The sequence below is a fragment of the Ciconia boyciana genome, chromosome 25 (assembly GCF_034638445.1).
Source record: "Ciconia boyciana chromosome 25, ASM3463844v1, whole genome shotgun sequence".
NCBI lineage: Eukaryota > Metazoa > Chordata > Aves > Ciconiiformes > Ciconiidae > Ciconia > Ciconia boyciana.
Genome location: NC_132958.1, coordinates 3,418,659 through 3,445,387, shown reverse-complemented (window position 1 = coordinate 3,445,387; position 26,729 = coordinate 3,418,659). Strand labels below are relative to the sequence as shown.

Genomic DNA, 26,729 nt, shown 5'->3' with positions numbered 1-26,729 from the left:
GAAAAGCCTCATATAAAAAGAAACCTAGTTGTGTCTGGCTTTTATTATTTATTGAACAATGCTGCATTGATTCACAGATCCTCTCCAGACAGCTCATAAACAAGGCCTGTAGTGCAAAGTTTAGACAAGGACAAAGATTTCTGAACTCTTAAGCATAACACAAAGCTCTGTGATTACCCACACCGGAAGGAATGGACAGAGCTGGAATTTGTAAGAGACAAATGCAAGAAATGCAAAGATATTTTGCTGAAGGAAGAAGTCAGATTTCTATGAAAACTGAAGTTTCATGGCTTTTTCCCTCTGTAGTGTGCTTTTGGGTACACTTGTTCTGGAAGTGTTTCTACTGAACTCACTAACTACTAGTTCCTCCAAAACTTCTTGCCCCAAGGAACACCCAGCAGATTTATTTAGGCCACGCACACATTTTTCTCAGGCCTTTGGTTGAAAGCTCTACCTACTTAAAATGCATACTAACAAGGAGGGTTTCATGCAGTTTGGGATTTACTAGTTTATATAAAAAAGGCCATGGTTAGAACAAAAGGCTACGTAGACCACCGTCCTGTTTCACTGTGGCCTGTGGTGCGACAGAAAGTTTAAACTGGTATTTCTGCCAGAGTGTCTCCCCAGCAGTTCAAATGAAAGCGAAGTGTGAACATGACAAAGTCGATGTCATCAAAGGCATCTTAAAATCACCCCCTCACTTCCCTGGGTGCACAGTAGAGGTGGCTGTACCTCCCTTTCTCAAAGGGGCCTTAAGAAGATAACTGTCCCAAATTGGTGCTCCTATCTGGGGTTCCCACAGACACCATATATAATCTCTTAAATTGGCTCAATTGCTTGGAAGCCAGTCCAGCTCCTAAAACCAATGGAACAACTTTAGTGGCAGTCACATCTCCTTATATCCAGCTGTTAAATCATTTAAAGGCAGCTAAAGCTACATTCAATTCTCTCCCATTACCGTCACTTCCCACGTAAGCAACTGCTGAAGGTCTCTTTCTTTCCAGTGAAAGGAGAGGTGGGGTCCGTGGGATCATGTTCTCAGCAGAGAATCTCAGTATTAAAACATCATCCACCCTACGAAAAGGGTTGAGAACCCCTTGGCCTCCGTGAACCCTGAAGGAGCATTTCCAGCGCTGTCAGGGGGGCTCCCTCTGTTATTGCAGGCAGCCCTGTCCTACCCTGGCTCTCGTTCTTGTTGATGATTGTCATTTCTAATCTTTTGGCAACATGCACAGTCCAAAAAAAAAAAAAAAAAAACCCAGCAAAAAAGTTCCTCTGAGTTGGCTGCATATCAGCTTCCTGGCTTGAGGGATGAACTGCTCTGCCCCAGATCCAGCTCTTCTTAATGTCCAAAATATGCTGCAAGAAAGGTCATTGGAAGGGAGTGGGCTAATTCAAGGCCCAATTGTATCACACTTAAAAAAACCTGAGCCTGATGAACCTATTTTCCACCTGATGAGCAGTACCCTGAGTTTGTGCAAGTATTCCAGTCCCACTGAGGATTCAATACAGAAACCTCATAAGCTTAATGACATATAATTTACATGTCACAATTAAGACTTAATACTCCAATTTTTTCTATGCCACTGATATTTTCTGCCTTGCCTTCTGTTCCAGCCTGGGTATTTCACCCTCTGGTGTCACCTAGACACGCTCTCAGCTGGCATGAACAAACACAGACCTGTTGACTCTCATGGCGTGACCCACCACAAGACTCTGGCTGACAAACATGGCTCGTTTAAAATGGAAGCTCCTTCCTGATGGGACATAAGGTGCACAGGGACTGAGAGGAATTTGGTTTAATTACTTTGTTGCATAAGTTTCCTACTTCTGGTCTGGGCTTGTAATTAGAAGCAAATACATTCCCTTTGAAACCTCAGTAGTTTCTGTGAGGTCATTCCTTTATAAGACACTGAGAAGTCTGGTGTCATCTTCATTTTCAGGCGAGCCAATGTTATACACTTACATGTTGGGCTATGAAAGATAAGCTTAGAATCAGCAGGAACTTCATTTCATGCCCCAACAAATCCAGAAGAGACTTTTGTAAAGCCTTCAGGGCCAAAGATTTCTTTCATATCAAGTAATAATGCCAGTATGTGATGATATTCGAACCCAGAGCATCTATTTCACTTCCTTTCAAATGCAAAATGGACTGTGGTCATATCTGTAATTGATGCAATTATAAAAACTTCCTAGTTATCCACTCTCTTAGCATTATTGTGCCTCCCTTTGGAAATGGTTTTAGTTACATTTCCATCACTGGATTCAGAATATTCTAGTTTCTCAGCTAAAACCTATAATACTGAATCCTACCCGAGTCTCTAGAATTCACATTAGCATCTGGGTTGTGTTTGGGTTTTGGCTTCCCTTAATAGAAAAGCAAATAGCAGCTGGGAGGAGAACGAAAATCATTGGGATTCATCTCTTGCTTCAAGACAATGAAGTTACATAATAAAATAGGAGAAACCCGTGTGATTTAGCAGGCAAGTTGAGAGAAGCAGAAAATCAGTTTTAACGCTAAAAACTATGCAGAGGGCCAGAGGCAGATACAACAAAAATAGCAGCGTATGTGGTGCCATGCCTTTGGGTCCACTCGCTGACTTAGCTCCATGGACGTACATCAGCCAAAGATCTCACCCATCGTTGCTGATTCGTTGTTATTAATTAAAGCTGAGACACATCCCTCATTTTTCTTGCTCGTGACATCTGCCATGGCACTGTGTCTGGCCCCTTTTCCCCCTCATTGAGGACAGCCTCTCTCTGCCTTTCCTGTCCCATTCAGATCTGGCGAGAGCCCCAGTAAAGGAATCAACACCAAGGGGAAGAGGAGGGAGAAATTCCCCTGCTGAAGCAAGAAGTTATTTTCTAGTTTGGGAAACACTGTCCTTTCTGAAGAAAACTGTTGTCCAATAGAGACTGTAAAGACACTTGCAAATCCCAGAGCAGAGAATTCAACCATGGGCCTATTATTTTTAAGAAGCTGTGGATGAACTCTTACGGTTCCTGCCTAAATCTTATCCCTAGGAGGATCATCTTCCATTATGTGGGATTAAAACTGGAGGGTTTTTATGCTACAACAACATAAAGACCTAGGGTGTAACTAGAATGGGTATGTGTTTTCTATTCTCACATCTGTTTATTTATCTTAGTAGGAAACAACTTCCACTGAGACTGGAAACCGAGTGTTTGGGGTTTTTTAAGATTTCCTTTCAAAAGGCAAAAATATAGATCACAGAAACCAAATATTTAAGAGGTATACTGTTAGCTGCACTCCTTTAAAATTCGAGAAGGAGAACTATGTCCCTATAGTTAAAAGAGACAGCACACCGCATTTCTGAGTTAAAACACCAACACTGGCAAAACAGTATGCCTCAGCAGCTCTTGACGAATGCGAGGTCCAAAACACTAACAGCCTTCCTTGGACCACAGTCTGAGGAGGGACATGAGGATTCCTGCAGGAGAACAAGCTGCATTGTCACCACGCAAGAGAAATGTAAGTCTTTAATTTGGGGGATCTGGCATATGGCAGTTACCATACGTGGGGGACACTGTCTAAAACCTTATCTGTTAACCATATGCTTGGGACCAGGTCCTGTGAGAATATTCGGAGCCTGTGTGTAGGTATGAGTGAGCACGTGTGGTCTTTGCCTCCCCATCCAGAGGTGACTATGACACCTCCAAACAGAAATATTTCTGTCCCAACAAGGAGAATTTGCCATCTACCAGCTCCTGTTTTCTGTTCCTCTTCTAAGCATTTGTTGCTATTTTTGTGGAGTTTAAATCACAAAGCTTGTACTTGCCCAGCTACTTTGATGCCCAGAGGTGTAATCCTGCTTGGAGTGGTATCCATGGCAAAATTCCAGTTCCATTAGGTGAAATATGTATTTATGCAGGGAGCTTAAATGAATCGTTTAAAGCTACAAGAAAAGGAGTTAATAAGGACATACAGGGCTTGTGTTGACTAGCTGGTTTTAATCCTTTCAATGTAGAAAGGATAATATGTAATGGGAATTTTTCATTTAGTTTTTTAAAGCTTTGAAAAATGTTAGAATAGCGATGCTATTAATGCCGTTCCACAGTCCAAAAAAATGTCATCTCCATTTCTACTGCTAAAATAAAACAATCTGCTGCTGAAATGAAGCTATATTTAGGGGCATAATCTGTTATAAGGACTTAAGCTAACATCTAACAAGGGAGTCTGGGAAGGAAATTCCCTGAAGGTAGGTTATTTCAGAGCTGCTCACTGCAGAACACACTTTCTTTCAAAGCAGCTGGTACCAGCCATTACAGGAGAGAGCTCAGGAGAGCAACTGGACTACTGAACCAGTGTGGCCCTTTCTCTGTTCTATTTATACATTTATCTGCCTTGGCAGACCTTGAGAGACTGAAGGACTTTGCTCATGTGCATCACACTGTAAGATGAAAGTTTGTTTAGCTCACACGTGAATCTGCTCCATCACTTGAGCGTGCCTAGTGCTTGTTATCAAGCCTCTATCACACTAAATGTCCTGCAATAACCAAACTTTCCATGGAAGGCTTTTGCGACTGAACCTTTCTCATGCACTGAACCCAATGCCCTGCCCAAAAGAATGGCTTTTATGGGCACTGCTCCTTTCACCTTCAGGACTGTGCATTTGGAGATATGGCAAGTTAAGAATTTCCTTATTGCATATTAATGCCCTTTAATGTGCTTTGAACCTTTTCATTTTAATTACATTAGTTGCCATTCTATTTAAAGTTCCTACAATCTGGTTACTCTTATTCAAATCAGGTTTCCGATTCTCCACACTTAGCTGCTGTTTTTCCGCTTTGCTAAATGTGGAGCTCTTTTTCCTGCGACCTTAAAATCAGCATTAGCACCTTGCAAAGGACAAATAAGAAAAGACTACCCCCCTTCTTTGCAACCATAGGACCCGATCTTATTCCCATTCAAGCAAATCAGGTGAGCAAATGATTCTTCCTTCATGCATTTTTTCATTTTCATCTTCCTGCTATACAATCACTCTTCTAGATGGGTGAAATTGAGGCAAGGGTAAGTCAGTAAGCTGGTGGGAGCCAGCACAGTCATCTATCCTTGCCTCAGTTTCCTGGTGGCAGGACCTAAGATTACAGATCACTGGAGTTTTGTCCTGCTGCTCTAACTGTGACACTGTATTGGACTTGGTAGAAGAAAATGCAATTAAATAGGATCAGCTGCAATTAAGCAGGATCAAAATAGTTCCCCTCCCATTTAAACAAGCAAATTAAGTGCAAATTTTTTGCATGTGCCCATTTATCAGCTGTTTCTATGGTAACACTTGTTTTTCTTAATACTGTGTCTCACTTGTATCATGGTAACACCCTGTAATCCTGGTCCCATTGTCCTGGGTTCAGTGGAAATGTGCATAAGAGAGAGTCCTTTAGCCTAAAGATCTTACTGTCTACTTACAGACTTTCACATTGGTTAACTTAGGCTTATACAAATTTACAACGGTCACTATTATTTTGCTTGCAGTGGCTTATCCCAGCACAGACTAATATTCTCCTTCCTGGCTTGAACTGAACTGAAACAAATTTGATTGAAGAATCAATGTTTACTCAGCAATTTGCAACCCTTTAACTAAACTAGTTTAAAATCACAACTTCAATACACCACTTTAACTCCCTCGAGTGGAGGGAGGCTATTCCTCGCTGTCAGAAACTTTGTGGGTTTTTTGTATTGAAATGCCTCTTTTGAATGTTAATTCCAGCAGTCATAAGACCCTGTTATTTTTACCTGGATGCAGGTAAAAAATATCTGCCATTGCAGGGCTACGCCATCCTATCTGATCTACTCATTTCCGTAACATTCAAGTTATAATTTTCCGCTTTTTTTTACAAACCCCGCGTTTGTTGCAGGCTATTGGGGCTGTTTTGTGGTGTGTGATGAATGACCCGGAGATGCTGCCGAGCCTTCTCCACCAGCAGCTGTTACCTGCCTGCGTAGAGGCTGTGCGTCGTTGTGTCTTTCTCCAGGATCGACTCTCATGGTTGATCTTGTGTAATCACTGTGAAGTGAAAACTACCTGTCCCCTGAAAAAACAGGATTTTGCATGGAGGAAAGTCTCTGCTGAACTAATATTCTTGTTTCTCTTTTGCAGGCAAAAGGATTTCAAAGCACCTCTGCAGAACTCTTGTAACGCTGGGGTGTTATTCTTTGGAAATACGGGTCCTGCTGACTTACCCATCCAGCCCATAAGTCAAAGCAGCAACCAAGAATGACCCTCCCTGAAAATCTCTCAGACTCTTTGAAAAACACAGGGATACCTGGCTATGTCCTAAGGACACATCTCATTAATGCTTAAAGGTGTCTAATCTGCTATACACTTCCTGAAGAGTAACAGAGGATTGAAGGCCATGTACATTGATGTTTCCTGTTAGCATCTCTCAGTGAAATTAATATCACAACCAAGATTACACGGATGCTTTCAAATGACAATTAATTATATTCAGACGCCAGAAATAGCTACGTGCTATTTCTACTGTAGGCTGCCTTTGATCTGCTCTAGCAAATGCATAAAAGTTTGAGGAGTCTCTGACAAGCAACCTGCGTCTACAAACTTTTTCTCATGCGAGGGGTTGAGCATCTCCTAGCAAAGTCCAGAGACCAGTTTTGCAGCCTAAGACTGCCTGCATGGGTAAAGATTTGCAGAATCAGGCCCTTCGTGGCCTCTCCTCCCTGCTTAATTTGCTGTTATTTGTTTAGCTCCTGTGCAACAGAGGTTTCCTTAGCAACTGCTGTATCCTTTTACAAGTCATTGTTAATGACACACATTGACGTTGGCTGTGTACGAGGATGCTAAAAAGGATGGCATCCAATAAAAAATAACCTTTGTGATTACCCAGTTTCCTTAAGTAAACACCACTATTATCCATCAGGAACTTGCTAGAGGGACTTCTCTTTTGAACAATAATGTATGTTGCCTTTAGCATTACCAATGGGAGCCTTTTTAAAGCTTGCAAAGGTCAATAGGAAAATCTCTTGTCCTTTTCTCTTTGTGCCTAATGCCAACACTTACTGGCATATGTCTGGCCAGGAGAGAGGCAATTGCTCTCTAGACTGTCTTGCTTCTAAAGACTGAGATCCAATTTCCTGCGCAGAGAAAATACCACTTTGTTGTTAAGTGATGGGAGGTGGCAGAGATCTGGGCCCCGTTCTCAGCTTTCCTCACACACTTCCCACCTGATGGTCTGCAAATCAGTCAGGTTCAGATTCCTCAAAACGGGGACACTGGCTGCTCCCTGTTACAAAGCAAGCAAAACTGGCAGTTCATTTCTTCTGCAGATTCTCTGCACTGAAGAAGCTGCAGAGAAGAGATCAGGTGCAGAATAAAGCTCCCCAACAGGGTGAAAACCGTAAGTTTTCTTCACTGGCAGTGTTCCCCCTCCAACTCCATATAACATCTGGTACTGAAGAGAGAATAGGACATGATTAACTAATTTTATTACTGAGTTCATTAATGTTTTTCTGAAGATATTGGCCAGAGGCAAAGAAGAAGATGGCTCAGAGCCATTGTCCAACATGGTATCAATAGGAGCTTGTGCACGTAGCCGATTTCTGTTGGAGAAGTGGGTAGAGCAGTCCATGCTGTTGAGTTCATACTGCCAGTACTAGACTCTTACTGATACCAGAGCGAGCTAGTTTAAAGCTTGCCTGTATCTGTTTTATTCATCTAGAATGTTGACATGCCCTGAAATGGAATTTGGAGGTTTTCCCATGGAAAATTATGACTTTGCATCAAAAACTGATCATTTTCCAGTTTGTGATTATTATTTTTTGACAAAAAGTTGATGCTATTTGTTTGCAGATAAAACCGGATTTGCTTTTTTCTGGTGAAAATATGAAAAAATTGAGGCAAACATGCTTTCCGTGAATGTTTTCAATTTAGTTTGAAAACTCCAGTTTATCCAAGAAAATGAGAGAAGAAAGCTTCAAAAGAATTTTCTACCAGTCCCAAAGCCTAGACTTCTCCGGTTTAGCCCGTTACATGGGTAGGGTACAGCTTGATTTGAAACCCGGTCCAGGTGAGGAGACCATGCCGTGCCTCTCTTTTCACTTTCCCCTCTACATCTAGGGATGCACAGATTTGGGGTTTGATTCAGGCTTATCTCAGTAGGAATTTCATCCACAGGCTAATTACATGCAATATCCTCTTGCTTTTCTCTCCAAATTCAACAGAATTTTGGATTCAGTGGGAAGGAGGTTTTAGTTGTCATCTCAATAAATTCTTGAGCTGCAACACTAACACCAGGCTTGGTTGGATACATAAGGAAGGTAATGGAGAGACAGTCTCTAACTTATCTGAGCTGAGAATCTGAGCTGGTGATTAATGGCTGAAACCCAGTTCAAAACCAGCAGCCTTTGTCTTAATTTCAAGTTCTTGAATACCAAACGATGCTAAAACTGGAGGAGGACAGTGACTGTAACCTCAAAATGAGAACAGTGTTCTTGAACAAAATTTGCTATTGCAATCGGCTTTTATCGTGGGCTGCAATTATTTTCAAATGAGTGGTAACCACTAATACTGCAAGGACTAATATTCCCTTCTAATTCTTAACTGCTCAGTGTGCAGGTTTTGCATTTTCAATTATTTTTTGAAAGTGACCAAAAAATTCATAAAGAATAAAACAGATTGTGGTGGCTTGGGAAAAACTGCATGGGCCAAATAATTTCTTATGTTTAGGCAGCTCCTTTCTGCTATCACAGTGCAAATTGCCTAAAGCTGGTGTAACCTGGTACTGCACAAATGCTGCACACTGTCCATCAAGCAAGTCCAAGTGAAATGGCCCAGAAATAAGCGTTCCTCTGGCTATACATGGGTATTCTGATCCATACAAGGAGATTCTGAGGGGCTATGATAGAAGATAAGTTGGTCTGGATAAGTTAGCCTACTCTTGAACTGCAGGTAAAGATTCCTTTCAAATATGCCTGAAGAAATGCAGGAAAGCTTAGAACTGAGAGGCAGGAAAAGCCTGTAATGAATCCATTATTTACTCTTCTTTTTTTGTTGTTGTTTTCCCTCTTTTTTGCTTGCCGCCACAGAGAAGAGACCTAAGTTATACTTGCACTTTTGCTTCATGACGTTGGATATGGCCTTTCACTGCTCTCTGTCTTCATTTCCCATGATAAAGTGGGGATATTCATAGAAGCAGAGTCAGAAGGGAACTCCAGGTCAAAATCCAGTACCCTCTTCCAAGACGGGAGCATTCTGTCCATGCCATTTCCAAAAGCAGTTTGTAAATTTACACGAAGTTTAAGCTCTTTTGAAAACTTTATTTCTTTATTGCTAGGATGTTTTTCCTAGTATTTAATCTGAGTCACTCTTGCTGCAGCATAAGCCTGCCCCTTTTCACTTTGTGCACTGTGGCCCTGAAGAACAAAGGTCTACAGCAGCCATTTGTTTAAGCACTTTAAATGCAGTATCAAACACTTTGAAAAGTACTTGTAGGAAGCAGTATCTAAGATGCAGGTATTATCATTACTATTATTATTTTTTCATGAAAAGGCAGCTTTCTATACAAATATTCAAAGGATACACAAATGAACAACATGCCTAATCTAAGGGATGTGAGTGCACAGCTCCCAGAACTGGAAACGAAAACCCATTTAGCGTCAAAGCAGGATGTGATTAGAGACCGATGGCATCTCTGTGATGACAAACTTAACTGAACCTTTAGTTCTCACCGTGGAGCAAAGCTGCCCATGATGATGAATTCTGATTTCTTCTACCTTACAGAGTAAGTGCAATTTTTGAGCAGGTAGGTTAGTGCCTTGTCGTTAACCTCTGGCAGGAAATACGCCGTCAGGCTTATGCACTAAGTGTGGACAATTTCTACTCTAATTATAAGGCAGCAGTTCTCATGAGTACTAATGACTCTGTACAGTGTGAAGCAATGGAGAAGCAGGTTCTTTTGGAGGGAAGTCACTGGTAAAGCTTCTGTGAGTTACTGCTCAGTATGATATGAAAGAGGACTACATGGTCGTGCTCTAAATCCCTAGATGTTCAGATCTCTTACCCACGGATTTAAAAGCAAACACTTTTCATTGTCTAGAAGTTATAAGGAAATAAAAAATAGGGTGCTATTTCAGTCCAAATACATAAATAAGCACATAAAATTGAGAGTAACCAAGCTTAGCAGCTGAGTATCTTGCGAAAATCCTGCTCATGGCTTTCTAGTCCTGCATTAGCTATTAGTGACCATATTCTGTAAAACATATACGAGCAGTGAAAATGTGCCTGGCCAATCTGCCCAAGCAATCTTCCCCCTCTCTCGCTAAGGGGGAGTTTATGAGAATTTTCCTTGGATTATTAGAGAAGACGTTTAAAAAGATGTATAAAAAGGCTATTAGAAAAGTCACTGTTTAGTTGTAATAATAAACACAACTTTAGGGAAGGGGGAGTAATCATAAAAATGTTTAGCCAAAATAATGATTGACAATGTGTGTGTGCATGGGGGGAAGTAGGGGTAAACATCCATTACAGTATTTGTTATTTGGAGAGATGTTAGCTGGAACAGTTTCAGACCAAAATATCTAAAAAAGCAAGATTCTTTCTAGGCAGGATGTTTATAACAACTCTGGGCCTGACAGTTGCGTCCTCTGCCTATCCCGCCGCCTGTATACACCCATGCTTTGTTTTCTGTCGCCACCACTGCGTCACCCTCCTGGTCCCTTGCTGCATCATCCCCTTATTCTTTTTCCTCTCCTTCTTAATCAGTCTCTACTTAAAAGCCTGCTGCTTTCTCAGTGCACAGAGCGAGATGGTCCCCCAACTCCCAGCCATGGCTATTTGTCGGCATGTCCGATAAACCAAGCACTGCAGCCCTGTGCCATTTAGACCTGCCCCCGTACCTTGCGGTCTCTCTCTTCTCCTCTTTCTTTCCTCCTCCTTTTTTGGCTCTTCCATTACCGTATTCATCTTTGACCTCTCTCCACCTCCCCCACTATTTTCTACCCTCTCCAGGTTTTCACTCTCCTCTTCTCAGGCTTGTTGCGCATTTGCTCCATGCTGCAGACCCTGCCTGTTTCAGCATCTGCACTCTCCTTCACCTCAGCCCTTTTACCCCTCTGCCTCCTGTTTCATGACTGGAGATGAAAACACTGGTGCCTGGTATCCAAAACAGATCAATAAGAAGAGACAGAAATCCCACTCAAATAGACTAACCCGAATGGACTTCCCAGCTGACTGCTGAGAAAGCGCATCTGAGCTGTTGACTCAGCCCCCACCCCCGCCTTGCTCTTTCCTGGGGGCCTGGGAGCCGGCGCAGGGGGGGACGCTGGCCCAGAGCCATGCCAGCAACTTGTTCGAATTAGTCTCTCATGCATTTACTTTGGTTACTCCGCTCCTGGCTCCCAGGGGGAAGGGGGAGGATGCACACAAAAAGGCAGCAATGCTTTGCTTTTCTAGCCTTCGCTTTCCGAATTTTTCTCTTTTTTTGTCCTTTTAAACTCTTGTTTTAAAGAAAGGCTTCACGCTGTCATTCGGGACCTGGCAGGGCTCCTGAACAGGGAGGCAGGATGGGAAGAAGACAGCACTGGAAAGGAAGAAAAGGGCTCTGATTCAGCAGAGCAGGTCTATGACTCAAAGGGCTCCCACTCTTTGAAAGGGCAAGCTTTTACAATGTTATCATTATTACAAATGAGGCGAGCGAAGGAAATCACTGGCGTGATAAAGACGGGAATGCAAACAGACAGAAGAACACAGGCAGCAGAGAAACCTCGCTGTACCACCTCTAGCTAAAGTCCTTGACCCCCTTCTTTGTAGGCCTGTGATCCCAGAAATTCAGAATATGAACCATCCCTTCAGTCCATGACTTTCTCCCAGCCTGGCAGAGCCCTTGGCTCCTCCTGCAGATACATCCTAACACTTGACTCCGACAGCTGCCACTACGGGACAAAAGGACCAACCCAGAACATTCTCTGACCCTCCTGACACAAGGGCAGGGCGAGTGTTTTGCCACTAAGAAATGCCCCGGCAACTTCTTCAGCCCTCTGCTTAGGGACCTCGTGATTCGGGAGCCTCGTAAACGTGAGCATGTTAACATGTGTTTAAAACAAGCTGCAGGGCTGAAGCAGCAGTGGAGAGGGAGATCTGAACAATGCACTGGTTGATTAATGCTGTGATGAAGTGGGGAGATGGAAGACAATTTTTCTGGCACGGGCCAAGCTGCAACAAATGGAAGTTGTACACATTCTTCAGCCCTCAACAGTGGGGAAAGACCGATCAGCAGCACTGTGTTGAAGAAAGCATCTGTAGTCATTTTGGCTATTCTCAGAGGACCTGCAGAGATGCCAGCGCAAATCTTTCTATCTACACGAGTTAATCTCCACTTTAATTCCACCCGTCCGACGCAAAAGGGAACAGGTTCATATGCTCAGAAGTCTTTAGGCATCTTTTGACACTGTCTACATCAGGTTAAGTGTATGCTACTAAGGGCTAGCTAAAGTTCTTGAAAACTCAAGTGTCTCTATCAGGTTGACTTTTACCCAAGCATTCTTACAAAAAGCGAATGCAACGAGCGTACCCTAAAACTACAAAGTGCTTCATCCAAGGCAGTTTGCAAGCAGACTAATATTTAGTTCAACAAGCTGATGTACCAGAAACAGTTTGCTTTGAAAAAATGTCACAATTCTTTCAGATATATTAGAAATCATAGACTGAATTTATCACGCAAAAAACAAGAAGGTTTTTGTGTCCTCTAAAACCATACCTTGGAATTTCTCTTTGGTAGCTTAGCAATGTTATTTCCTTTACTTTTGTTTAAATGAGTTTTTAATGTATTTTTAAGGAAGTGTATTATCCTTATCCTAAATGTCTGTAATTGGTTTGCAGAAAAATGCTTGAGATTTCTCATCACTTATGCATATAATTACCGGTCTTAGAGAAAATTGAGAGTTTAGTTCCTTTGTAAGACAGTAACATGCAAAAGGAGAAAAAAATAAGGGAAAGCAGAAATCATTTGGAATTAATTAGAGTCTGGCACAATGCAAAATATTCCATAAAATTAACCTGGGAACTGAAAACAGCAACTACTGATCTGCAATGTTACTGAACCTGAAAATCTAGTTTGCTTACGAACCACTGTAAAATTCCACTGTCTTCTTTATCAGATGTTATTTACATGGAAAAAAAGGATATTATGGTGGTTTGGTCGTCCAGCTCCATGTCAGAAGTTCTAGGCTCTGGCTCTTTAGTCACTTCCAGTTACTTCTCCCCTCTGTTCCCCAACATCCCTCTACAATAAATTATGTCAACTGCAGTATTTGTTTGAACTTCTGTACAAAACCTGAAATGCCTTTCTGCTGCGCAGCAGCTAACTTGACTTCACCTGCTTTGTCCCTCCAGATGCTGTGCTACACCTCAGACTCTCTCAGTGCTGAATTTAACCCAAACCATTTAGTACAACGCATTTTAAGATGCCCAATAGGGTTCATCAAAAGCATAAGGAGAGAAATGTCCAGCAACTAAGAAACAGCACTCAGTCAGAGAAGCATAAGGTAACCATGTCCCTAATACAGGCATTTCACTTCAGAGTCGAAGTTTAGTTATTAACACGGAACTTGAGCAACATTAGTAAAATGTCTCTTCTGAAGTACAGTTCGCTGAACATTGGATGTAGGAGAAGATTTAAATCAGTTAGGCACATAGCACCCACAAGGAGTTGGGAACCTGGTTATCTCTCCAAATATTGCCCTTGGGGCTTTTTTCTTTTTTATGTTTTTTATTTTATGTTTGTAGGGTATTTGACAAACATCTTTCTGACACTTTCAGTATTTTATTTCAACTTGCTGGCATAAGTACTACTGTGAGCTCCATCAGTGAGCTATTAATTTCTGGGAGTCACAAGAAGTTTTATATCACAGACACTTCTTACTTTCCTGTTGCTTTTCTGACCTTCTGAGCAGCTTTCCATTGGAAGGAACAAGAGAGGGCTTTCAAGCAAAAACATCGCTTAACACCCTCTCATGTTTTTGAAGATAATAGCCATCAGTAGAAGGACTAATACTCAGAACTTCCAATATTTAACACCACCACAGCCTGAATGTGTCCAAAAGCTTACTTTATCTACAAAAAGGCGGTATTAAAACCAGTTTCCATATAGAGAAGACTTGAAAGAACCAAATTCAGCCAACTTAACTTCACCTAGTGTGAGGATTTTCTTCAAGGCCATGGGAAAGTTTTCCTTCTGAATCTTAAAAGTTTTACTCTGCTAAAGAGGAGTTTGCCACCTCTGCGGAGAATCTGCAAGAGGACCCACATTGAGGTCCAACCCAACCTAAAATGTCCTATAAGCATTCCAGCCCTCTATTTATTTGTGAGAGTTAATTAACTGTGTATTACAGTATTTAGTCAGGATTCAGGCACAGACATTTTACTGTGTGTTTGCCTAGTGCTGTCCCGCTGCAGTACTGGGCCTTGTTAGCATCACTGCAATAAAACTAAATAATTAATAAAGCCTGTGATAATGGAAAAGCATCATTCAAAACAGCCTCTAAACAAGACAGTGGTTGAACAATTTAGACTCTCCAGTCGTCTAATATATACCACAGAGTCTGGTGACTGGAGCCAGATTTATTAGTCTTCAAATGACAGTCTGTAAGCAAACACGGTTAACAAGCAAGAAACCATTGCGATAATCACCGCAGCTTAGGGAAGATGACCTATGAATCACTTTGTAGGAAGTCCATACTGGTTCCCTAATAAAAATGTACATTGAAGCAACTAAACAGAAGGTTGGTTGTCCAGGCTGGTTCGACTCCAAAGGTTTCATAATGAATTCAAGCCTGAGGTTCCCCCGTTACATGTTAACATGAATGATAGCTTTGATGGTAAGTACGGAGTGAGGAAGTGAAGCAGGTCTAATGCCGGGTGGCAGCATGCCTTCCATGGAACAGTTTGCAATGGCCTGCGCAGACAGCGGTTCAAAAGTGTGGTTAGAGTCCTGCGGTCTTCAGTCAGGCAACGTTCAACAATGATGCTGCCATTAATAATATTTGGTCGTCTTTTTTCCAACAGGATGATAAAACCTGACTACTTCTGCATCCCTCACATTCTGTCCCCACTCAAATTTTGTTGCTCTCCAAGCCCATAACCTGAGTTGACCGAAAACCCAATTGAGACTCCAAACTTCTACTTTATAGAGGTATATGCACCCATTTCCTCTGATCTTCTGTTTTAAAGCACTTGGTTGAGACTTGGGGGATCTGGGTTGTCACCCTAGCTATACACGATTTTTGGCAAGCCACTTCCTCATCCTCTGCCTGTTTTTCTATTTGTGGAAAGGAACTAATAATTCTTCCTCTGTCAAACTGTTTCCCTGGCCTATTTAGGCTCCTTGGAGAAGAGTCAGGCTCTCGCAAATTGTTTATGCAGTGCCTAGCGCAAGGGAGCCAAGATCTTGACTGGGACCTATAGAATGTACCATAAAGATATACAACAAGCTTATTCCAACTATATGATTACATCTGTTCTTTAAGGGCTTAGCCTTCATCTTCAGCGCAAATTTTATTCTGGTAACCACAACCATGAACAAACGTATGCAAATAAACTTGTTATTTCCAATGAAATTTGACATCCTCAAACATTCCTACGGCCATCATATGCATTTTACTGAAAGACAGCTGCTATTTGTTCAGCTTCTTTTCCTCATCCTTGAGAAAAAGGCATATTGACTTAATCTTCGGGCTATGAAAAAAATGCTCCCATTAGTTCATAAGTTTACAGAAAAGAAAGAAAAAGTGAGCTTTTATCTGAGCAATATTTGAGTTATGTGGCAGCTACAGTATATGAAAATGCAGACAACAGGCAAATATATTTATATATTCCTATATTTTTATAGGAACAAATACACCTCCACTTAAAAAAGTGTATTTTTATGTTTGACTGTGAAGACAGAGATATGCACCTACATATACAGAAACACAGAAACAGAGAGACAAAGACATAATGATATGCATATGTTTGTGGTTATATCTATCTGTCAAGGTTACATACCTGTGAGTATTTTTATATGAAATTTGCAGCCCCCCTCCAACCCTGAAGGTATGCACATGGTAGGAAGCAGATCATTTTTTTGTTTGGGAGGGGGGGGTTAAACATGAAAGGATGTGTTTCCTTGCATGTTCCTCATGCCACATGAGCGGCCAACAATGACAGTCAACAACGTGTCCAAGTTGTTATTTGAGATATTTTCTAAACCACAAAATAAGTGGATTACTAACCAAAAAATCACAACTCCTGCCAAAGTACATTTTTAAAAAACACAAAATGAAAAAAAAAAATCAAACAGATTTAACCCATGGAAAAAAAAAAAGGAATAAAAGAAAGAGAATACAGTAAGTGTAGAGCAAAAGAGAGACAGGCTAATCTGGTGGGTAAACTAAGGTGTCAGGAAGAATAATTTTTCTTTCCTGCTCTGCCAGAGAATTCACAAACCAAGTCAACTAAACTCTCCAGTGCTTCTTTTTTACCATCTCTGAAACAGGCACAGGGGAACTTTGCAACCTCACAGTGCTGCTTTCGGTCTTAATTTGCTTGAAGCAAGTTGAGCCTCACAGTCTACATAGTAAACTCTTCGACCACCCTGTGCTTGAGCAACGCCCAGGAAGATAAGGATACAGATGTATTCTTGGTTTGTAATTAGCAAGATTAAGGAAAGAGGTTACGTTCTGGGTTACATAACAGTATTAGTATTAAAGAAATACTGGCTGGATTCTCAGCTGGTAGAAGTGGAGGTTGTGTTGCTGCCAACAGAGCTGTGCTGGTTCGTACCAAAAGCAGTCCTTTCCTTCATGAGCAGTAGCATCGATCTTAAAGCTATTTTCAGTGTAAGAGCTAAGCAGTGCAAGTGAATCAGAGTACAGCTGGCTGTATTATAACAGCTATTGGGAAATATTTTATGTCCAGGTTATGATTCATTGCCTATACTTTGAAGAATTGTGATCAGCTTGGCCTCCAAAGTTTCTTCATGTTAATTCCTGACATAGTTCATATTACTTTAACCGTGAAATATAAAATATGGCCATATGTGTTGTTCAGTAAAATTCTTCAGTGAATACTTCATGCCATGTGCCCTTCCATCAGCTGGGTTCAGTTGGGATGTCAGTCAGAACTGCTAATTCACAGTAACTCCAATGGGATAACAGTGACGTTCACACAATGTTACTCTTGCCTCGGTCTTCTATGACTTCCATGCTGTGATGCAGATTTGATGATTTAAAAGGCCATTTCTCGTCTCTGACATCCATGATCCTCTGACATTTAAACAAAAGGCAATCATCCCACGGCTTCAGTTATGAAGAACTGGAACCTTGCCATTCACAATATTACCCTCATCTTTCCACTGACGTGGTAAAGACTGCCTGTGTGCTTCAAAGGAGTGTCTAAGCAGGATAAATCCATAGTGCTGATCAGTAAAAACTGAGCTATAGCTTCAGTCAAAGGCTAACACAGGAACAGCATAGTCGCTTAATCTACAGCTTGTGGCTGATAATCATTAGAGCTGATTGCAGACTGTGAGAAATAGTTTGTTAGAAATCAAAAGTCTTAATGGGAAATGGTCAGCTAGGGACAATATCCCCTTTCTAAACAAGTCCAGAAAAGCAGGCTATTATTTACAACAAAGTGCATTTAAATGTCATCATATGCAAGAGCTCCACTGGGGAGGGTGGGCTGGGTGTTAAAATAACCCCCAGATTAGAACATTAAAATTCACCTATAGAAAGAGAAGATACAGACCTTCCAAAATTACTTGAGCAAAGTAATGAGCAAATTATGCAGCACTCAACTTCTTGTCTCACCTTTGGAAGAGGAAAGAACTTCTACAGCTCTAAAACTCTCCTAGGACGAAACAATTGTCTTCTGCTTTTGCCGTTACCACCAGCAATACTGCTCTGGTGCTCACCGAGTTCCCAGAATGCCTGTGCCACCACTGTTACAGAGGATGAGACGGTGGGGATAGACTCCATAGATCCAATTCCTCATGCAATGGATGGTGATTCATGTGCAGATTATCCAGCTATGAGCTAAGCCTGTTTGTGGTGCTTAGGGACATGGTTTAGTGGCGGACTTGGCAGTGTTAGGTTAACGGTTGGACTCGATAATCTCAAAGGTCTTTTCTAATCTAAACGATTCTCTGATTCTATGATTCTATAACTGTTCTCTCTGCCTGGAGTACTCCCCTCCCTTATCCCAAGAGATCTGCTATGCCAGCGATTAGTTCTGTTCTGAATTTTAATCTGTCAAAAAGGAGAACAAAAGACATAGTGGGTCACTTACATAAAGGAAGGAATATATTGTCATCATCAAACAATCAAGAATAATGAAAAAGGTCATAAAAACATACATAAGGCCAACATTTCAGCTACTGGAAGTAACAGAGCTCCACTGGTGACACTGCTTCATAAACTTTAATGGCATGATGCAGTTATACAGCATTTGAAGCTGTGGACTGCAATTTGCAGATGAACAATTTGTGAATAGAAAAAAAAGGAAAACAAATCCCGAAGTCCGGCCAAATCTAGCAGATACATTACTTTCAGTACATGGTTTTCTGTGATTTATTTCCCAGCCTCTAGTTGATGAAATACTCCTTTTCAATACGTTCTTATTTTCCTCTTTATTGCACAACTGTTTCAAAGTATTGCAAAGCTCCAAGGACTGCTAGGGCTACTGGCTAGATTTATTTATTAAACTGTTCCCTGAGTCGTAGATCATTAAACTGACAACTCCAGATGGCACAGACCAAATGCCATTCACTTCAGCTGGCTGCTCAGTGGCCTACAGGGAGGTCCTACAGAACCAGCGTATGGATTGCAAAAGGCAAATGTCTGCTGTTTTATTGGCACCTTAGCCAGCATGAAGACATCAATGGCCCCTCTTCTCTACCCTCCTCTTTCCCTGTGGGATCCCTTGGGCTCAGCACTGGAGCAAACTGCGGAGGGTGCCATCAATGTCCTCACCGCTGATTTTCAAGGCTTGGCATGCTTGCTCACTGAAAGCCAAATCTCGAGGCATTTAGTGTGACAAACCCTTCCTGCTCCCTTCCTCCACCCCCTCTGCTGAGGGTTTTCCATATGTAAGAGCTAAGATATGAAGGACAGAGGACTTGAGAAGTTGGCTCTGGATGCATGGAGAATTCTTGTCTCCAGGACTGTCAGCACTAACATGCACTCATTATTATTTTGATGTTGGATATTTTTCCAAGCCAAATTGCTGCTTTCAAAGCTGACTAAAAGTTCTTCCCTGGGATGAATTTGTCCCCATTTATTTATTGCATAACCAGCCCTCGAAAAAAATTCAGAAAGGTTGAGTGTGAGGCAGGCTTGTGCCGCTTACACGCATGGGATATTCCCTTTATATTAGTCACTGAACAGATGTGTCTTGTCATATGATGCATGAAGTATCATTGGAAAGAAAAAGAAAATTAACTCATCCCTCTGAATTGGAGAATTTCCGTGAGAATTTGCTCACCCAGGCATCAGATCTGCCTATTTATCCTTTATCATCAGAGCTGCCTATTTATCCTTTATCATTAAGAACACAGAGGGAGAAAAGAAATAACCAATGAACGTATTAAAATGTAGCTGTCCCTTGCAAGCAAGACATCAGTTGGATATCATTTGGATATCTTTGGAAAGAAGGCTAAAGCATTTCTTTTCCTGAAAAAGTTCTTGTGACAGTAGTTATTTCAGTTCCCTTTTTCAATCTTGGAAATTATTTTGGGAGGTGGCAAGTTAAATTTAGGTGTTTCTTTCTCTGGGTGGTGACGACACACAGGAAAGTTGTAAAAGAGCTAGAAGGAGTAACCAGAGCACTGCAGTTTTACAGCACTTAGCCTGCTATCATCTAGTTCAGTAGGAGTGATAGAAGCATCAAACCCCCTGTTTTGCAGAACTGATGAAACTTGTGGATTGCAAAAGTCATTTGTTGATAGCTGTTCAAGCTATGTCTTAACATTACCTTTCAGACTCTGCATGACATATACTGCCCTGGTGTTTTAGTTCGCGATGCGGGATCCCTCTAACCTTCTTCAGGCTGAACGTTCAGATAGATGGTTGTGATTCCTGGCAGAAATGAAAATGAGAAACAGTTCCTAGTTAGTCTGGCGAAGCTGTTTAAATCCATAATGCAAACCAAGACAAAGACTGTCTTTATTTGCAAACAATACTGTTGAATGGAAACAGTAGGGTATCTCCCTGATGGAAGACAAGTGTTGGTGCTACTATTAAAAGCTGAAGAGTTGACAAGCTAATTCCACTTCCACTGATGGAAAAACACAGGAGTTGTAATAAATGCAATACAGGTCTAAGCAGGTCTACAGAGCGCTGGTTATGGTACCAGCATCTAGACCACTGGTGGGAGCCATAGTTTTATTTCAGACGTAAAAATACAAGAGTGCCCTGTGTTTGAGAGCAGCAATAAGCACACGTGGCAACTTACTTTACAGTTAGTTGGGGCTCAGATCCAGCCCTGACTCACCCAGTGAGTGCTTTTCATTGCAAGTGGAAGAAACTCTGCAGGATCAACCAATTTTTCAGATGCAATTTAACTAGAAAAAATGAAGGGAGCACCACACCTTACAAACGGAGTTTGGTTTTGAATCTGCAAGTCACTATCTCCTTAAGACTTTGGAGAAAACTTCTCCCCGTGTCTCACTTACATGTGCCTCCTCACAAACTCAATGGTCTTTGTCATTAAGCCGCTAAAACTGCACCGTGTTTAAAAACGTGCAGTGTTTCCTATTATGTCTTTTGTTGGAGGTTTTTCAGTTATTTTCTTCTCCCCAATGAAACAAGAATGTCCTGCTTGCGAGGCAGCATCTTTTCCTTTCTCAGAATTCAGGCTATAATAGATTTCCATTTAAAAATTACAGATTCATATAACAGTCTGGCTGGGACAGCATGCATTTATCATGTCTCCTTCAGGTTAAAAACTTAGGAAATTTGGCTTTCAGCACATATGGGAACATAATAGAAAACATTTTTATTACGTTTCTCCTCTGGTTTCAAATCTTTTCTTAATTTAGCTTCCTTGTTTGAAAAACACAATTTTTGAATTTTCTCTTTTCCATTTTTCAAACTGAATACAAATTTCTTTTTTTCCAGAACTTGAGTAATTTACTTGAGAAATGTTAATTTCCACTAAAACAAATTTGTAAAATTTCTACTATTAAATCAAAGCAAGATATTTCAAAATGTTTGAAGCATAGTGTTTCAAGTGCCCCGATCCACATTTTTTAATCTCACAGTTTTTTCCCTTCTTTCCTGTCAAATGACCAATTTATGAACTGCTGCTTTTTTGTCCCAGAGAAGAAAGTAAGTGTTGAAATCATGACGGAATGGGAAAACTGTGACCTACCAGTTAGAGGTCAGTTATTGAGGGCAGCCCTTTCTTTCTACACCCCAATATTTCTCCCGCTCACATCAGAGCAAAAGCTAATCCTTGAAAACTTGCTACGCTTCTGGAGAGTGTGCGAGGAGCAGCTCTAAACCTGCTCACTGGAGATATTGCTGTGGATCAGAGTTAGCTTATGCCACTGTCTGAAATCCTTAAATAAGCTGATGCAGACCTAGGCTCCCTGGAAGCATGATGCAGGGGCCCATCTGGCCTTCACAGTTTGAGATTAAAATGGGTTGGAACAGTTTTCCAAGGCAAAGTCTTTTGAATGACACGAGCGAAAAATGACCAATCCATTCTGGGTGGCACTGGGTGGAAGAATAAAGATCCTGGCAAAATGTCCGTTTAATGATGAAGGACAGCCGCTGACAGCTGTTTACAGCCCTAGCTGTGCACGCATGCGAGCTGATTTTTTTGTAAGCTGGAAGTGCTTTGGGATTGAAAGGATTTATCAGAAATGGAAGACAGACCTGAGTCCAGTCTATTAGTTCTTCCTATCCTACCCTACCCCAAAGCATACAGCTGAAACTTGGGTGGCGGGGGAAACAGGATTTCAGGTCCCAAAGCTGTTTCTGAACTTCTTTGCTAGGAATTGCTCTCTGATCTTGCTTATCCTAATCAGAAACAGGACTGACTTAACCGGGATCACTACCATGGATCCAAGTGGAATCAGAATTGAGCACCTTCATCCTAACATATTTAACACTGAAACACAAGACAAGCTCCCATTAGCCTTGGTGGAAACAAGAAGGGAGACCTAGTTTTTACCCTTGTGTCATTGGTTCCGTATGCTTTGTCCCTCCCTACTCAGTTGACGCATCCTCCAATACAACACAATTAAAGCCAGGCTAAGTGCAAGATGTCGGTCATATCACATATAACTCCAGATTTATGAAAGCTTATCTATTTATTCCAAACAACCTCTTCAGTCAGAATTATTAGTCAGAGCATCCATCTCCTTATCAGCTGAAGGTGAAAATATACCTTTAGTAGTTTGTAACTCAATAACCCCAAAATCTTACATGAGCTTCAGTGGACCAGTTTTTCTGCTGGCTTAAGTCACCATCACATCATCAGCTCCTATGGGGAGAATTTGTTCCAGATTCCCTTAATTACCTTCTTCTGCCTTCTTGCTTGTCCAGTAATGATGCTCCTATCACGTCTGCCTGGTGCAGTAGCATGACAGTCCTGTGGCTGTTTTGTATCACTGGAGACATTACACTTCATCCTTTGCACAGAATAGAGATAATGCACTGGTCTTATTTCTTATTCTAGGGTGGATGGTTGGTTTAATTTAAGAATAGATTTATACACAAGACATTAAAACCCACTGCAGATAGCTGGATGCTGCTGTTGATAATTGCCAGGTGTATAAGAACTGCAGAACCACAGAGTTGCCTGGAGCAAGAAACAGTAATTAGTTACTTGTGTGGGAGACTGTATGCTCGCAAGAGCTGCAGAGGTGTAAGCTGGCATGCATAAAGCAACAAATCCCATAGAAATGACCCTCACAGCACAGGAAAACAGAGATTATTCAGTTTTCAGAGGCAACACAAACGCCCTCAAGTTCTGGGAACAGTCCCACCACTGTCCCTCAAGGGGAGATATCAAAGTACACAAACTAATTCTTCTCCTTGAACTCTCAAGGACAGTCGCCTCAGCAAAATGATAGACTTTACTAGGTGATGGTAGCCAACAGGCCGAAGCTCAAAGGCTGCCTGTGTCTGTAAATGCAGCCACAAGAAGAATTTCTCAATGGAAAGACACTCACGGGAATGAGCTGTATTAATGAGTCTGCAACTGATTAACTGTGTGACTTCATTTCACCATACTTGTTCCTCTCCCATGTTATACCTACCTCGCTAAGCAGAGCGCTCCCTCTATTATCTAGTTACATAATGCCTTCTGTGATAGTGGTTTTATTTTTCCTGGGAACTCTAGGAGGTATTTATAAACAATAATAAAGTGGAAGAAATGTGTTTTGAATAGCTTGGTGTTGTCACATGAAATTCCTAAATAACGTGGTGGTAAATAATTATGTATATATATTTGTTTACATACACTGACTTCAAAGCAATTCACAATTAACTTAGCTAAACTTTCCAGGAACTGACTTATACTCGCTGGCTTTTCTTAAATTTGTTTGGGAAATCTCAATCTATTTTTTGTGGTTAAGTGTGCATTTAAGCTCTTTTCTTCCACTGGCACTAATTAGTACCCTGGTCGTTAGTCCTAGATGAGACACAGAATAAAAAAAATGAAGACTGAGGATTTGATTCAACCTTGTCATATTGCAAGTTTGTGGTATAAGGCGCCTTGCCTCCCTTTGGGTTTCTACCATATTGTGTAGCTCAGAAATGGATATCAACTGCCCTTATGTCCTCAGTGACTGGTTGGTGCAGGGAATCCTTGGAAAGCAAGATTGGAATTCGGGCTGCATTGCAGCCAACAGAGCAATGTATGGATGAATCAGACTCCAAATTTTCAAGCCTAAAGGTCACTCCTCAAGTGTGCTGTTAGGCCATAACAGTAAACCATTCCCGTTATTCTCTGTATGAGCAGGTAACTCTGGTCATGTGGCTACACCCACCAACATTTACCACAAGAGTTCCCTTAATCTCCTACTTCATTTCTGTGACTCTCTAACCCATCATTTAAAAGGACTGTTCAAATTTGCCAGCCTTGCCCCTATAGGTAAACCAATCAGGTATAGGATGATCTTGGACTAGACTTGTATCTCCAGCCCAAGCTGGTACAAAACAATTCACCACTGGGAAAAAAATGGAGAGCAGCCCAGTCCCTTCCCAGCACAGACGGCTTGGCCGGAGAGGGCAGCAAAATGCCGCAAGCCTGGCAGAGCTCTGCACCATTAATTTCCTAGGAGCATACTTTAGAGCAGCTCTGAGGCTATTTTAATTATATACACAGAACCTGTGAACATTAACAAAGGTTCTGGTAGCAATGAGGTAATGCTGGGCTGAGTTAAACCCATACAGTTTGGTTCTGGACTATATTCCTTTGAAAAATAGGGAGATGTTACAAAACATAACAATCACAGAAGCCTCTTTTTCTCCCATCCCCACTTCTGGTATGAATAATCGTGTGGCAAGATAAGTGGGCGAAGTATTACAAGATGACGTTTCTGTCGACTGTAATTATAAACAACAACAGAAAAGAAATGTAAGACCTCTTGGTTAATTTTTCCCATTATAAAACCACTTGGTATTTCAAATTAATCTGCCAGGGAAATGCTTGTTTTAAAGTTCCACTGATGTAGCTACAAATCATCTCATTTGTAAATGTTGGTTATTGGTGGTGGGAAGGGGACACAGAGGAGGGAGAGATGATCTTGTTTACTTTACGTGCTGCACATCCAGCCTGTCGGAGGGCTCTAGCGCAGTGGTTTTCTTGCTGACACACTGGCCCCTTACAGCAGCTGTGAGATGCACACTGGGGCAGAGTCCCAGTGCGGGAGAGAGGATGCAGTCTCCAGGCTGTATTATAACTGCGATTCTCGAGCACTGGTACGTACAAGCCTGCAAGGGTATCTGTGTGAATTTGCTGTTCACTGCTGCTGCTGTTTAAGAGAAGAAAACATGCATTAGCCTTAAGAACACTCTGGGAATATTTAATCCCAAGGGACGTGAAGGGATAGGGCCATGTATGTATTTGGTTTAGGCTTTTATAAAATGCCTATGGTAAAAAACATCTGGATTGTTGAATAGAGAGAGCCAGACACAGCCTGAAACGGGCCTGAGATACCAGCCATTCTCATAACCCGCAGAGAAATGGGCAAATGAAAATCTGATCCACAAACAACAATTAACAAAGGACATAGGTTAAAATGACCTAGAACTGGCTGATCTGCTTGGGAAGACACATGCCTAGTGCACCATTACACTGACTGTACTTTTTCATATCCCGGGGCATATGGAGCCTCTAAAATGGACACCAATTTTCTTATCCTGTACCCAGAGGCAATAATATAAAAGAGGCTTGGCAGAATTCAGATAACTCCTTGTACCTCCAACACTTTAGCCAAACAATTCCTGGGTCTGCAATGTAAAAGAGAGCTAACAGCTGTTTTGATGCAGTCAAGGTGAAATGCTCAATGTATTGAATTCAAACCTGCAATGAGCTGTTTAAGGACACAGAAGAGGATGTTCTGCTTAGGAATGCAGGAACTTGAAGTCCGCCAGAAATAAGCTGCCATTTATCTGCATTAGAGGTTCTGATTCAAAATGGAGCTTTTCCAAGCTCCATGTTTAAGCAGCAGACAGGCTAAGATGTTCGTCCCACACAACACAATGTTTTCTTTTCCCTTCTCCTCTTGATAATGTATTCTGCCTCAAGAAGGACAGGGGAATTTAACCAACGCTGTCCAGTAATCCTGGCTAATACTATTCTCTAATTACTAGGCAATGGGAAAAGTCAGAGGGACCTTGAGGTTTCAGACTCAGACCAGACTCAGAAATTGGACAAGGATTAAAACCAAAGTAAGTTATGGAAATGGTCCAGGACTCATTCATTAACCACCACTAGATCAGACTATGCTTTATGGGTGCAATTATTATCTTTGCAGAGGGCCAACAGAGGAAGCACGAACGACTGAAATCACATCTAACTCCTAACATACAGGGGCACGCACAGCCCTTATATGCCCTTCATTTGCAGAAGGGATGGGTGAAAGGCACAAGGGCAGAAGAAGTGTCAATACAAGTTTCAGAGGAGTAAATAGGTTCTGCAGGCTTGAAACCCTGGGAGCTTTCCGCTGGGGTGTCTGGTTTTCATATTCAGGCCTGCTTGGATTGCATGCCTATAGCTCATGAGCTGCCTTGTGGATCAAGTTAAAAAGCATATTGTTTTCAGAGCAAACTATAAAATTAGAGATGTTGTTTAAAAGGAAATAACTCCAATTGGACCTCTGTCCTTGATGTCCTACCTGTAAAGAGAATGTTGCCTTTTGCAAACCTGAAGCAAGTACTGAGAAGGGAGGGAAGGCCCTTTAATCCTCAGTCCAGGCAACTGGACAAATTAAAAATGGCAAATCATCTGACAGCTTTGTTTTAAGGATCTTAATCTTCAGTCTCTGCCTGGCCCTTTAATGAATGGCATTTTGAAGTAACGAGTTCTATAGGATTAAAAAATTCACTCTTACATATTGTTCCCTTTGGAGTGAACGTGTTTGTAACTGAAGTACTGACACATTGTCCCTACCATAAACCACAAAAACACACAGAAGAGACCCTGTTGGACAGAAAATCTGACTCTTGCTTATGACACTCCTCTGGACCTCAAAGGTACCTCAGTACA

The 26,729-nt window shown here is 41.5% G+C and overlaps 1 protein-coding gene across 1 annotated transcript in view; it reads right to left on the bottom strand.

Moving 5' to 3' along the window:
- STC1 (stanniocalcin 1) overlaps positions 1 to 22,589 on the bottom strand; it is a 57,820-nt gene extending 35,231 nt beyond the window's left edge. Inside the window, exons 1-2 of the mRNA XM_072846358.1 lie at positions 22,533 to 22,589; positions 19,980 to 20,083 (exon numbers count right to left, since the gene is read on the bottom strand). The gene's annotated coding sequence lies outside the window, so the exon portion shown is untranslated. The remainder of the gene's footprint in view (positions 1 to 19,979; positions 20,084 to 22,532) is intronic.
- Positions 22,590 to 26,729: the final 4,140 nt, after the last annotated feature.